General features: G+C 44.7%; 1 protein-coding gene across 1 annotated transcript in view; it reads left to right on the top strand.

The window, feature by feature from the left end:
* Positions 1 to 16,101, top strand: part of LOC118417312 (sphingomyelin phosphodiesterase 3-like) — a 48,322-nt gene that overhangs the window by 5,376 nt on the left and 26,845 nt on the right. The gene's annotated exons all lie outside the window — the stretch shown is intronic.

Here is a 16,101-nt window from a genome sequence, read left to right as displayed (position 1 = left end):
CTTTTTTTTTTCCAAACTATTTTTTCTGCATAACCTGATATTCGTAGTTTCCATTCTTCTGTGGTATCTTATTGTAGGTTGTATTGAAAAACAATAATTTGTGTTCTCCAATTAAACCCTGATAAAGCTATACATTCCTACCAATGGTCACTATACATTCCTACCAATGGTCACTATACATTCCTACCAATGGTCACTATACATTCCTACCAATGGTCACTATACATTCCTACCAATGGTCACTATACATTCCTACCAATGGTCACTATACAGTCCTTCCAATGGTAGCTGTTGAGAATATGGCAGAAACAGGAACATTTATTGATTTCCTGCCCACAAATGAAACGTGTCTCCGCTCAGCTGGCCACGCCGTGTGACGGCGGAACGTCTGCTCGTGTCGTCATGTCAGCTGCTGCCATGGTATTGTCTGTTGGGGCCAAACCAGATCAATTCTCTGTTTCTGAGGTGTGAAAAAAATTAAGTTCAACTTGAAGATGAACATTGACAGTAACACAAATGTAATCTATATCTTTGTTATATGTCTGACCCTCACTTCTTCACTCATGACCTCTGACCCTCACTCATGACCTCTGACCCTCACGTCCTCACTCATGACATCTGACCCTCGTGGTCTCACCCATGACCTCTGACCCTCACATCTTCACTCATGACCGCTGACCCTCACGTCCTCATTCATGACCTCTGACCTTCACATCCTCATTCATGACCTCTGACCTACATGTCCTTACCCATGATCATGAAAAGTGGTCTATGGCCTGATTTGACCTTCGTTCTTTTTGTTTTATTTGAATTTTTCATGATGCAAATCGGAGAGCAAAACGTGTGCATCTATAACTTTAATAAGCAACTCTACAAGCTGCCCTGCCACACACAAAAGATAACAGTGAGCATCAACTACACCTATGTAAAAAATAGCTCATTTCAAATTGCAATGAAGCATAATACAGATATCAATATACAATTAAGAATATGTCTTGTGAACAAAGAAAGGTTCAAAGTCAAACTAACTAAGCAAAACTTTGTAAGGGAAACTCTTCAAGTCCATAGTTTTTAAACAGCGAACATAGATTCAGGTGTTCGACTTGATCCCATGCTAAATTTTTGTTGACAATTATCTGACAAACAAGGAAATAACTTGCTGTTGCCTGAGGCGTGTCTGCTGTAATGAGCGGTGACATGTCGACAAGGGAACAGCGTGCGGCGTGAAGTGGGGCGTAGTGTCGATCGGGCATGCAGATTAGAGACCAGCCAACCAGAACGCTGTAATCAGCGAGTATTAAAACATCCGACCATCCGAGACACGTGACCTTCTGATGCCCGCTGCGTAACAGTGGTGTTTAACAGGTGGTTAATATTCCAGGGTGGTTAATATTGGAGCATTTGGTTGATATTGGAGGGTAGTGGTGCAAACTCAATTTCAAGTTCAGGTCCGGATTCAGGTCCAGCAGTTCAGGTTCAGGTCCGGACCTGAACCCATCATTGCATATTATGTGCATGTTTTTTTTTTTTTTTGAGTGGGAGGAGGGATGGTGCATATAAAATTGCATGTTAACATGAATTGAACTGCAATGTGAAAAATGCATGAAGATGATAGACAGCCAGTGTAAACACGAACTTTTTTTTGGGTCTTTTTCCAGTGCAAATGGAAGTCTATGGAAGGTTTTAGATGGTTTAGAACAAAAAAGGGAATATAAGTGACAGATTGCTTTTTGCAAGTCCGGACTTGGCTCCGGACATTTATGTTTTCTTTTGGACTTGGACCTAAACATTTTTAGGTCCAATTCCAAGTCCGGGCTCTAGGTACGCACCACTATTGGAGGGTGGTTAATATTGGAGCGTGGTTGATATTGGATGCATACTTGTTTCCTCGGTAAGTTCACACCTATTATATTTCCTAGGTTCATGGACAAATTTAACTTTTAAGTGAGATTCTTTTAAGGAGATGTGAGCTGGGAGGAAAACCTAAAACTCTCCGAAACTGTGTTTACAATACGAAGGCCTGAATTTGGAGCTTAGCCTCTTTTTTAAAAACTTTTGTTTGTTAATGAGAAGATCAAATTGGCTACTTTGGAACATACTGTACATGTAGAAATGTTCGCGGTGGATTAATGTTGGCGGTTTTCGCGGTGGCCGCTTCACCGCAAACTTAAAACAACCGCGAACATTTTTCCTATTATGGTGTTAGACTGCAGTCGAAGGTGTTTCGGAATCCGTGAAATTACAACTACTGCGAAAAGTCATTTTTCCTGCTACCGCAAAATTTAATTCCAGCGAAATGCATTTTTACAGTATATTGCTATCTCTCCTTAGCACTCAGCATTTGGGGAAGTGGTTGAACACACACACCACTGCCAATGGACTAGCCCCCTGCTGTTAAGTGATTGTGTAGCCCAAGGGCTATTGAAACAGAGATGGGCACTGCCATATGCACCATTTTATGCAGGAAGGACGTTAACTTAAGCTATGATTGTTGTCCTAATGTTGACTCCTATCACAGGTTCACCTTCTTCAGGTTTCCCCTGCGTCCTGTTTCCAGCCCCAGAATTGTAGGTCAATGCACTTGACACCAGACATCCTCCCCACTCACCCCCAAAACCCAAACCCAGAAGCCCTCTCCTCTGTCCTTGACGCAAACCCCAACTATTGTAACTCTGAGTGGTTGTTCGCCTTGCGTCGCTCCATCAAACTTTCCTGGCGATTAATCAATAGTTTCTGTTTGTAAGCTCACTCGCTAACGGCAATCAATAATCAAGGGGAGGAAATATCCTTTGTCCTCTGTCATGTATCGGTCGTGGTTTCTGTGGTTGTCATGGTAACGAGGATAGCTGAACTCGAGCCATGTGATTGTTGTACGTCTGGTCAGACGGAGGTGGGAGGTTTGTTGCAACTGCAGGTCGCTGATAGGAGGGCTGTGTTTAGCGGTAAGTTTTTTTTTGTTTGTTTGTTTGTTTGTGTTATTTGGATCTTCTTTAGTGATACTAAATGTAGTGTCATTATTCTTCCTGGAGTCCTACAATACATGAGCAATAAATACAAAACATAAGCAACTAGAAAGGCCGACATTTGCTTAAGAGCAAATACAGCATATTTCAGCCATACCCCTTCCCATGCAACATTGGACTGTTCCAAATCACCCCTGCGCAAAAATGGAACATCATATTAACAGTACATTATTCCCCAAAGGGGACTGGTATTGTGAATTGATTCCAGGTAAAAACAGAGCTTGCTTCTATTTTTCAGAAAATGACAATAATCACATTCCATTCAGAAAATTTTCATCATGACTGAAAATTGTTGAATGACTTCATGTAATGTCATTAACAATTTTCAGTACGATAACTTGGTGTAAGTTTAAAAAAGTATAAGCTCCTTGTGATGTGGGTACATTTATTATTGCAGTGAACTTTTTTTATTCAAGTAGGGCAAACGATTTGATAATTATCAAGCAGGTGCAGGTACTGTAGGAGCGTTTGTTTTCTTCAAGCTGTAAAACTGTTAAATTGTTTTACTTTGTATGCAATCAGCCATCGAGCCTATTCTTATTTTAGTTTAACAACTTCCTGCCAGACCCGGAAGATACATTTGAACCTTGTTCGAGGATTTTATTTTCGTCTGTCTGGTCAGTCTGTTCATACCCTGGCGCTGAGAGTGTTTTATTGGGCTGAAACTCTGGCAGTATAAAGTTACTTACAATTTAAATGTTCAAAGTTTATGTCAAACAACAACAGCACTAGGAAATGGGGCCACTATAGACAGGTGGTCACTATAGAGAAAATGCTGATCTATTGACTAGGAGCCATACGTTACACATGATTTCAGTACACTGATCATTAATCATATAAACATTGCACAGGTAAGCCAATTGTTTAGATGTACAATTAAGTTCAAATAATTCTGCAGAGAAATATTGATGAGAAAATAATCATTCTCGCCACTGTCTAACTTATAATTACGTATCAAAACTAAACGCAGATTTTCTAACTAACGCACCTTTCGCCGACTTCATCAAAGGACCGCCGGCTATCAATCAAACACGGCTGTTGATTAGACTTAGAGTTTCAAACAGTCATGTGCTGTGTGCCAGTTGACAGCGAACTTCTTGCTACGTGATGTTTTACATTGCTTGGACCTTCTTTCCTACAGCGTTGCTTATACAAAATATTTAGACTGTAACACTGAGTCCCACATGTTTTATAGAATAGAATTTGACGCAGAACAGTGTTTTTGCTGGGTATTTTTCTTGAAACATGTCCGTGGGAATATCAGCGAGGCGGCGACGTAGGGATATCAGACCGTCAACAAAAGTCGCACGGCGGCTAACGGCGCAGCGAAGATACTAGCGCTATAAATAAGCGCTTCAACTAAGGATGGCAACCCGTACAATATTTTTATATACTGTTGAGCTAAGTTAAGTTTGTTGTTTATGAGGTTTTAGTTGTCTTTGAAGCTTTGACCCGAAAATACCATCGCTAGCGTTTCAACTTCGGATAACAAGTTATAAGTACTGTTGAACTCAGTAACGTTAAAGTTTGTTTTTAGTTGCCTTTGACGGTTTGACCTGAAATAGTGTTACACTAAACTCCTGAAGAGAAGTTAAGTGACTGCTGCGATTATCATAGATATGCCCCTAAGAACTGATACAATATAAAGCCTTCTGAATAGTCTAAAATGCGAGAGCCTTAGGCGGGCTTCGCTCCCCCTGGCGGGAACACTGCTATATACAGGATCATGAGGCCCCGCTTATGAATATTAATTAGCCTTTGGCCTCCTCTTCGCTGATTGGCTAGGTCTTTGATTCAATTAACTCTCCGGCTGACGCGCACAGGTGTGGCTCTGTGCGGGGTCACGGAAGGTCGCGTCAGGAGGCCCAAAGAAAACAAATTTCCCCTCAGAAAAGTGCCAAAATTAATCATTTTAAAGTTGTTTATGTCAAACATTTTACTTGAATCTTGTTACCAAGTATCTAATGCCTATCTATACCAAATTTCAGGTCATTTAATTGTAATACCAGGGTACAGGAGCAAAAAGTGTCCTTTTTTGGTCAAAAATTGGCCAAAAATCGCAAAAATAAGCATTTTGTTGCACTGTACACCAAAAGTGTTATTGAATTTATATGAAGGGATTATCAAGGCACATCTGTGTCAAATTTCAGCTCATTCGGTTGCAATACCAAGGTACAGGAGCCAAAAGTGTCCTTTTTTGGTCAAAAATTGGTAAAAAAAATCGCAAAAATAAGCATTTTGTTGTACTGTACACCAAAAGTGTTATTGAATTTATATGGAGGAATTATCAAGGCACATCTCTGTCAAATTTCAGCTCATTTGGTTGTAATACCAGGGTACAGGGACCAAAAGTGTCCTTTTTTGGTAGAAAATTGGTCAAAAAATCGCAAAAATAAGCATTTTGTTGTACTGTACACCAAAAGTGTTATCGAATTTATATGGGAGCATTATTAAGGCACATCTCTGTCAAATTTCAGCTCATTTGGTTGTAATACCAGGGTACAGGGGCCAAAATATACAGTTTTGGTCTAAAATTGACCAAAAAATCTCAATAAAATCATTTTAAAGGCAGATATGAAAAAACTGAGAAAAAAGCATCAAGGTATTGGCCCATTCTACCCCTGTGCCAAATTTCAGGTCATTCGGTCCAGGAACGGCGGAGATGAATCACTTTGAAGATTTGACAGGAGAAAGAAAGAAAGAAAGAAAGAAAGAAACATTACGAATACAATATATTTCACCATACTATGTATGGCTGAAATATAACAAATCTTAAACAATAAGTAAACAGAAAACTGTCTGGACTAATGATACAGAGTTTTGTTGTGTTTTTTTATGATAGATTTCTTCAATCCAAGTTCAATGCAAGCCACTTCTAGTTCAGCTTGATGGATGGAGGAAATTGTTATGCTACTCGGGCTTTGAAGGCTTGACATGTAACCACAGGAGGAAAGTAGTTTTCAGCCAGATAGTTCCATAGTTTGGCAGCCTAGGAGAGAAGCTGTTACTGTGGAAGGACTTTGAAACTTGTAATTAAACAGTACCCCCAGCCTGCCCGTGAACTTGTGTGTGTGCTACTTGCACATGTATGACCATGTCTCATGTCTGCCTGCCCCCAGCTGACCGTGAACTTGTGTGTGTGTGTGTGTGCTACTTGCACATGTATGACCATGTCTCATGGCTGTCTGCCTGCTGTAAGACTTACATTATATACATACATACTCTCCTGCTCTGCTTGTTTGGAGGGGAGGTATGCCTCGAGGTCGGCAGGTCATCGATGATGAACGTCGGGGTTTCCCTCTCACCTCCCGCAGGGCCAGTTATCAGCACTGAGCAGACAAAATGGCGGCCTGCGCCGGTTATGGACCACAAGGTCGTGCCAAGGTCACCCTTCTTATTAATTTCCGTCCTCCTCATCCTGGAGATGAGGCTGGGGTGTGACTTGGGTCTTAAATCCCTTGCAATATGTTTTTATAGAATCAAGTCCACCTTCTTTAAGGGTTGGAACTTGATGATATAAGGTGACAGGTGTCAATCTTGTTGACCCCACCGTTGGCAAGGAGGGTCAGCAATCTCACAATAATGTCATCAGAAATATATACAGGTACTAATCTATAGGTATATTGATTCTTGTACATAAAGAGGCATGCAGTGCAGATTCAGTCAAGAAGATGGTGATACCACTGACTGTACAGCAGTTGTGACATAAGTACTAAACCTTCTAATCAAGTCCTAGTACAGACAATAGGCTTCCTGTACTACATAGGCTCATCTGCACTGAAAACAGTGAGTTGAACTTTCTTCTAACATCAAGTTCAAAGTGGATTAAACACAGTTATATAATATTCCACCTCCGGCCTTCATCAGGAAAAGATAAGATACATTCCATTGTGTTTGTGGTACCAGAATCTTCTCAAACATTTACTCTTTGGTCTAGTATCTTCTACTCAAGTGTGATTCAAGTGAAAATTGTTTTTCTAAACATCAGCTTTTAAATCACAATGGTACACAGCATTTTCACAGAGTTGTACTAGTACATTTGTAGTTTCTTCCAACAGACACAAGGACTATGTGGATAAACACAATCTTATTGTGGAAAGTTGTTGTATGTCTATCATGCTTGTACATGTAGTTCCATATACTAATCATTCACATCAGGTTCCTCTTTGAAGTCTCTTCAATCTTTGGTCTAATAATATTCTTCTACTCAAGTGTAAATTAAGTGAAAATGACTTTTCTAAACATCAGCTTGAATCACAATGTCACACATCATTTTGACAGAGCAGCAGCTGAGCTCTAAGATCTTCTAACACAGAAAGAACAGAGACAAACTAAGATTTCTTTGCTAATTTCTCCCATCCTCCCCTGAACCTGTAACCTTACAAATGACATGACTTATACACACTGTAAGTTATATGCACTGAAATCACACATAATGTATAGGGCATTGCAAAGTCCATTTCAACTGTCTGAAATACTCATGAATCAGACAGAAGTGGTTTTGAACCATATTTTGAATTTCAGCTTGTTCTTCCTAAGTCCAAACAAACTGAGTTGCTGCAGCCAAATATTTTTGTGCCACTGAAGTTTGATATTGTGTCTGAAGTATTTTGCAGAGGAGGCATAGAGTGGTTTTTCTATTCATAAACTGGAGTTTCAGGAAATTTCAATTTTTCAGGGTCCTTTAGCGAGCCAAAGTGGACTGGGTATCCAGCTGCTGTCCAGTGTCCATCAGCTGTTCTCCATACAGCACTCTGTCCTTGAGCTGGTTCTACAGGGCGTTGGACGGGCTGTCCTCATTTTGGGGCTGTCCTTGAGCTGGATTGTACAGGACGTTGGACATGCTGGCCTCACTCTCTGGCTGTCCATGAGTTGGGTTGTAGTACTTGTGCAGGACGTTGGATGGGTTGTCCTTTATTTCGGGCTGTCCATGAGTTGGGTTGTACAGGACGTTGGATGGGTTGTCCTTTATTTTGGGCTGTCCATGAGCTGGGTTGTACAGGACGTTGGACGGACTGTCCTTTATTTCGGGCTGTCCTTGAGTTGGGTTGTACAGGACGTTGGATGGACTGTCCTTTATTTCGGGCTGTCCATGAGCTGGGTTGTACAGGACGTTGGACGGACTGTCCTTTATTTCGGGCTGTCCTTGAGCTGGGTTGTACAGGACGTTGGATGGACTGTCCTTTATTTTGGGCTGTCCTTGAGCTGGGTTGTACAGGACGTTGGACGGGCTGTCCTTTATTTTGGGCTGTCCATGAGCTGGGTTGTACAGGACGTTGGACGGACTGTCCTTTATTTTGGGCTGTCCATGAGTTGGGTTGTACAGGACGTTGGATGTGCTCTGCTCTTTTTCCTCCCCATCTTCTGATTGGTCGACGATTGCCGCCTGTTGGTTGGTGATGTTTTCCTGTGGTGTAAAGCCTGCCTCTGGTTGGGTGACAGGTTGGTCTATGATTGCCGCCTGTTGGTTGGTGATGCTCTCCAGTGGTGTAAAGCCTGCCTCTGGTTGGGTGACCGGTTGGTCTATGATTGCCGCCTGTTGGTTGGTGATGTTATCCTGTGGTGTAAAACCTGCCTCTGTGCAGCCTCCTGCAGCCTGTGGTGTGTCGGGACAGTCTGCTGCATACAGCGGGATATTACAGCTGTCGTCTTCCCAGGCCTCTCCCTTGTAGGCCACTGCGTATGGTTTGATGTCCGACTCTGGCCCCTGGTCTTCATCGTAGGCCACTGCGTATGGCTGGATAGTCTCGCTGTCTGCAGATGCCCGTGCAGGGGCGGATTGACTGCCTGTTGATGAGTTGTTGCTTGGTGCTTGCAGACCAGCAGGGTCGGAGTTGACAACTGCGTACGGCTCGATGTTTGGGCTTCCTTCTGCTCCTTCCTCGTCCGTCCCGGCTGGTGGGTCTGGATTGGCCTGACCTGCGCCGCGCCAGCGCTTGCAGGTGAGCAGCACACCTGTCGATGCTAACACCAGGAGGAGGGGCACAAAAACAGCACCAATCATGGCCAGGGTGTGGGTGCTGTGGTCACCCCTGTTGACGATGGGGTGTCCCTGTAGAATAATGACACGGCCCATCTCTGTTGTATGCTGAGAGACTGGTGTGTCATTTGTGTACGGCAAATCTGTGTCCTCATCCACGGGACTGGTGTTGTTGTACAGACCTGTGATTGAAATGTTGGCATGTTTGTTACTTGGGGTGGGCACGTTGTCAAGTTTGTTACTTGGGGTGGGCACGTCATCATGCGAGCTGGAGCAGATGCCCTCGTGTGACCCGCCCATGTTGGTCGGGCACACGTCCTGCCTCCTGGTGGCAAGGGTGGTTCCTCGGAGTTCGGCAGGTGATGCACACTTCAAGAATTTGTGATGACCGATGTGCTGCTGCAGGTGTGGCAGGTGGCAGATGAACCACGTCAGGTTTTCGTCACATCGTAATTTGTTGGAGTTCACGTCAACTTGCAGGTGCTTGTTTTGCTTCAGGCGCAGGATATCGCAGCTGATGGTGCTGATGCGGTTAAAGTATAGTTTTGTAATCTTCAAAGCTTTTGGCTGCAGGAGAGCCTCAACTGGTACAGAGGTCAGTCGGTTCTCAGACAGCTGCAGGCAGGAGAGACGAGGCAGGCCACGGAATGCGTATCGTGATACGCTTGAGATCACGTTGTTGTATAGGTTCAGGGATGTCAGATTTTCCAGCCCACAGAAAGTGTCAGGTTCTGAGGGTAAAGAGACGATGGTTTATTGATTTTTGAAAATAATTCTTCATTCTTATGACCAAAAACATCTATATCAAATTTTATATCATTAGCAAGAAGATGCAAGAAGCTGAATGTGCTGTACATACTAGATTTTATCATGTGTTTCTGCTAAACGTAACGTCAGGTATTATAAGGTAAAGTCACTGGTACAGGTTTAGATACAGGTCTGGTCTGTGCCTGTAGTGTACCTGAACAAAACTCCCTGCCTGAAATGTCTGTTGCTTAATTATTACTATTTTAGTTGCTCTGTCCCTAGGTGTCATGTTGGTCACATTTGGTGTGGCAGGAGGCCATGAGGTTCGGAGATAAAAACTTAAACCTTTTATTTTCAAAGATCTTAGGGGGCTCTGGGTAGTGTAGCTTAGCAGCTGCGCTCTTGTCTTCATAGAGTGGCTGAGCACACTGGTTCCACCCGCCACACTCTTGTCTTCATAGAGTGGCTGAGCACACTGGTCCCACCCATCTCCCAAAGCCTCTCACGTCTGGCTCCTCGTGCCAACCCCCGGGCAACGGCCTCAGCTGGCTGGCTAAACGACGTGAGGGGGCGGTGTTGACACGGCACCGTCGAGCGAAAGAACCTCCAAGATGAGGTCAACGGTCAGGGCGGAGGCTTCCATCGACAGGAAGTAACGGCCACGTGTCCGTGACCAGGGCGAGCCACCAAGCAGGAGGATGTCGGCTGTGGTCAGGCCTGGAGAGGAGATGGGCACCACCAGGCCAACTGCCCAAGACACACTTGCATGAATGAGCACCCAACCAAATTCCACACCGGTTCGGTCGGCGCCCGGGTCAACAAGGACCGCGCCTACCGCCGCACATCAGGACGGAGGTGTAAAGTGCACTACTGATGAGGGCATGCAGAACAGAATCCGAGGAAGAGACAACATTGCCATTGCCACATGGAACGTGCGGACACTTGCACAAGTAGGGAAACTAAAGGAACTGACGTATGAGCTCAGTCATTACACGTGGCAACTTGTAGGCCTTAGTGAAGTAAGATGGAAAAACTTTGGAGAATTCCAAACGGAGGAGGGTCACGTACTTTACTACAGTGGCGAACAAGCCAGGCATGCGAACGGAGTAGGATTTCTTGTGAACAGCTCCATCAAGGGATCAGTAATGGGATGCCGCACTATATCCAGTAGACTTATCTCCATCAGACTGAGGGCATCACCCTTCAATATAACTGTGATCCAAGTTTATGCACCTACCTCTGACTACGACGAGGAACAGATTGAAGAATTCTACACAAAACTACAGGACACCAGAAGGGAAGTCAACAAGAAAGATATCCTCATTGTACAAGGCGATTGGAACGCCAAAGTTGGAGTCGACGCGCAAAAGGACTGGGGCGAGCACTGTGGTCCGTCCTGTAATGGGACCACCAATGACAGAGGAAGACGGCTACTTGAGTTTGCCAGCGAAAACAACCTAGTATTAGCAAATACCCTGGGAAAACACAAGCCATCACGGTGCTGGACATGGCACGCACCAAACGGCAGTAAACACCAGCTTGACTACATCCTGGTACAAAACCGCTTCCGTACAAGTATCAACAGAGCAAAAACAAGGACGTTCCCCGGTGCGGATGTGGGAAGCGACCACGACCTCGTCATTATGAACTTCCAGATCAGACTCAAGAGATCTAGGAAGCCTCAGTACACTAGACTTAAATTCGACCTGGAGAAACTGAAGGACCCAGCCGTATGTAAGACTTTCCAAGCGACAATAGGTGGGAAATTCGCTCCCTTACTAGCAGTAGAGGAGGATGTAGAAGTCTTGACTAACGCCTTCAACAAGGCAATGGTGGATACAGCAAAGAAAACCATAGGCCCCCTCCGGCGCAAAAATAAATCATGGATGAAAGATGATATCCTGGCGATGTGTGATACTCGCAGGGAACTGAAGAAGGTAAGACACACTGCGAGGTCAGCAGAATACAGGGAGATCAACAAGAAGATCAGGAAAGACATAAAGAAAGCAAAAGAAGAGTGGATAGAACAACAATGTGCTGAGATAGAAGGGAATCTGAGAGCAAACAACAGCAGACAGGCATTCCAAATTGTCAAAAACCTCACACAAAAGAAACAGTCAGGCTCCAGCACTACCATCCAAAGCAGAGAGGGTAAAAGCCTTACAGAGAAGCAGGAGATAACGGCCAGGTGGACCGAGTACTGCAAGGAACTTTACAACCACCAGTCTAGTGGCGACCCAGAGGTACTCTTGACCAATGAACCCACAAAAGACGACAACTTTCCCATCCTGAAACAAGAAGTTGAGGCAGCTGTAAAGTCCCTGAAGAATGGGAAAGCTCCCGGTGCTGACAACGTCCCTGCTGAACTCATCAAGAATGGCGGTGAGACTACAATCGACCTACTGACTAAGATGTGTAATAAGATATGGGAAACTGGGAACTGGCCAACACCATGGACACAGTCACTTATTATAACCCTACCAAAGAAAGGGAACCTTCAACTTTGCCAGAATTACAGAACAATTAGCCTCATCAGCCATGCCAGTAAGGTGATGCTGAAAGTCATCCTGAGTAGACTGAAACCTCAGGCGGAAGAGGTCATTGCCGAAGAGCAAGCAGGCTTCCGCAGTGGACGTAGCACCACAGAACAGATCTTCAACCTAAGAATCCTCGATGAGAAGTACCGCCAACACCAGCAAAGTCTGTATCATGTATTCGTGGACTATAAAAAGGCATTTGACCGGGTTTGGCATGATGCTTTATGGGCAACAATGAAGAGATACAACATGGGTCCCAAGTTGACCAACTGCATCCAACAGCTGTACGACAAGTCTAGCAGCGCAGTTCTTGTACAGGGCACAGTAGGCGAGTGGTTCAGGACAACTGTTGGTGTAAGGCAAGGATGCCTACTATCCCCTACCCTTTTCAACATCTACCTTGAACAAATTATGACAGAAGCCCTAGAGAACCACCAAATTGTGGACGTACCAACCAGAATGGATGCCACTCTGGACTGTATAATAACAAACCTGGACCACCTGTATCTCCCACCTGCACTGCTCTCACCACTGGGCAGCAGCGATCACAACATTGTACATCTCGTGCCCAAAACACGCCTCATAACAAATGAGACAAGGTCGAGGGTCACCAGACCAATGCCGGACTCAAGGATAAGGTCGTTTGGCCAATGGTTAGTCTCACACGACTGGTACGAGGTCCTCACGGCGGACGACGTCCAAACTAAGACCAACAACTTCTACCATACGTTGGTGGAGAAACTCAACCAGCATTTTCCTGCAAAGGTATGTCAAATGCACACCAATGATAAACCTTGGCTTTCCCCGAACATTAAAATCCTGATGAAACAAAGACAGGAAGCTTTCAAGTCAGGGGAGAATGACAGATACAAAGAATTACGTAACAAGGTGCAACGAATAATCAAGAGAGCGAGAGGAAACTTCTACAAGGACAAAGTCAAATCTCTAAAAAAAGAAAATCCCTCAAAATGGTATCAAATGCTAAAGTCCATGACCAACACAACTGGAAGAGAACTCACACTTAACATCGAAGGAACACCTACTACTGACCACAAGGCAACAGCAAACGCCATTAACGAAGTGCTCTGTGCCGTGACATGTTCACTTGAAAAACTGGACCTGGGTAAACTACCCCCATTTCTTCCAGCGAAACCCCTAGAGGAAATTCAACCGTGGGAGGTCTACAATGAATTGCGCAACATCAATACGAGAAAAGCCGCTGGACCCGACGACATTCCCAACCGTATCATCAAAGAGTTCTCGTACGAGATTTCTACCCCGTTAACGCACATTCTCAATGCTTCACTTGCAGAAGGGGTTGTTCCTGTACAGTGGCGCCAAGCCAACATCGTTCCTCTGCCAAAAAGCCGCCCTCCGTCCATCGAGGAACTCCGACCAATCTCTCTCACACCGGTGCTGGCAAAGGTTGCGGAGAGATTCGTGGCGACCCGACTCTACTCAGACATTAAGGAAAACATCGACCCTACCCAATTCGGCTGTCTCGCAGGCCGGTCTACTACCCACTGCCTAGTAGATATTATCAATCAACTTGCGAAAACCTCTGATGAGAGGGGTACAATCACTAGTCTCGTTACAACAGACTTTTCAAAAGCTTTCGATCGTGTCGATCACCTCCTAGCGGTTACCTGTCTGATCAACCTGGGCCTTTGACCCTCGCTCACGCGGTGGATATGCAGCTTCCTGACCGACCGGAAACAAAGAGTCCTTTACAAAGGAGTTCACTCGGATTGGTCAGTTACTACCTGCGGCCTTCCGCAGGGTACGGTCCTTGGTCCCCTGATATTTCTTGCCCTTATTAACAACGCCAGTGTAGACGCCTTAGCACGAAGGTGGAAATTTGTCGACGACCTTAATCTAGCAGAAAGCCGGAAAACCAGCGTAACCTCCAACCTCCAAACCGACCTCGACAATCTCGGCACCTGGACAGAAAGTCATAAAATGAAGCTAAACCCAAAGAAGTGCAAAGCAATGCACGTTTACTTCTCTAAAGTCCCCCCGACGCTACCACCTTTATCTATCACTGGTGAACCACTGAACATAGCCAAAGTCGTTAAACTACTCGGCTTATTTGTACAAGCGGACCTTGGCTGGCAAACTCAAGTTGACCACGTACTGAAGTCAGGTAATAGGAAACTATTCCTGCTCCGACAGCTACGACGTCTCAACCTTTCTCAAGAAGATCTTCTCACCTGTTACAAGTCCTTGGTTCGACCGGCTTGCGAGTATGCCGTCGCTGCCTGGCACCCGGGCCTCACAAGAAAACAGCACGAGAGAATCGAGACCATACAGAAAAGGGCTTGCCGGACAATACTAGGCCCCGCATACACATCCTACTCAGAGGCATGCAGTGCTTTCAACCTACCTACACTAGAAAGCCGACGCCGTCAGCTGTGCTACAAGTTTGCCAAACGCCTGCTACATTCAGAGACTTTTCGAGACTGGCTACCTCCATACCGCGGTGAGATCAGCGCCAGAACTACACGGTCATCACAACTACTGGACACTATCAAAACCCGTACAGAGAGATACAGAAGAAGCCCCATCCCATATATGACGAACCTTTTAAATGAACTGGACTCATGCCATATGACTTCCGACTTCCCCCTGTTTTAAAGTTGTATGGTTTAAGATTGCGACCTTGCATTAGTGTTAAGTGATGTTTGCATAGAAATCCCAACTGGTGAATCAGATTTACAGTGTTTTGGATTTCTCTTCTCGTGCAATATTGACGTGCAATACTCAAAAGTGCAACATGATAATTATCACTTACTTTGTTAGTTTATAAAGTCTATTGTAAACAACATTGCGACAATTTCTCACTTTTAAACTTTGTATACCGTGTAATAGTGTGTGTGATAATTGTAAATACTCACCGCAATTCAGTCACTACAATGACTGCAAGTGTGATATTTTGTTTGTAATCGCTATGTCTCTATGTCAAATAAACCATTCATTATTATAAGGCACAGTCAGCATTGGGGGAAGGAACATAACCAACCTACGCTTTGCGGATGATATAGATGGGCTGGCAGGAGGAGAAACAGAACTGGCCAACTATATAAGTGCACTGGACACTACATCCAGGAGATATGGGATGGAGATCAGCGCAGAAAAGACAAAACTGATGACAAACAGCATTAAGCCAATTACAACCAAGATAGTAGTGAACCAGGAAGAACTTCAGACAGTAGATCAGTTTAAGTACCTTGGCTCCATAATTAGCAAGGAAGGCTCAAAGGCAGAAGTCACATCCAGAGCAGCACAGACCTCAGCAGCCATGGCAAGGCTGAGACCCATCTGGAGGGACAGGAACATTAGTCTGAAGTCCAAGGTGAGGCTACTGCGGGCACTGGTCATCTCAATCTTTCTATACGCGTGCGAGTCTTGGACCTTAACAGCCGAGCTGCAAAGGAGAATCTTGGCAGTAGAGATGAGATGCTATAGAATATTGCTAAATCTAACTTACCGTGACCACATCACCAACACAGAAGTCAGGAACACTATCAGACAAGCTATGGGAACAGACCACCTAGAGGACCTTCTTAGTATTGTCATAAAAAGGAAACTAAGGTGGTACGGTCACGTGACAAGAAGCAAAGGCCTCTCTAAGGTCATCCTGCAAGGAACAGTCAAAGGGAAAAGAAGATGAGGCAGACAGAGAAAGAAGTGGGATGATAACATCAAAGAGTGGACGGGAATGACCCTTGCCGAAACCCAAGCTCTGGCCCACGACAGGGTGAGATGGAGGGAGGTGTGCTCAGCTGCTAAGCGCCCCCACGACCACCCCCGGTCC

Source organism: Branchiostoma floridae, chromosome 6 (genome assembly GCF_000003815.2).
Source record: "Branchiostoma floridae strain S238N-H82 chromosome 6, Bfl_VNyyK, whole genome shotgun sequence".
Taxonomy (NCBI): domain Eukaryota; kingdom Metazoa; phylum Chordata; class Leptocardii; order Amphioxiformes; family Branchiostomatidae; genus Branchiostoma; species Branchiostoma floridae.
Note: the sequence above shows the minus strand (reverse complement) of the source record. Positions and strands in the feature narration are given on the sequence as shown.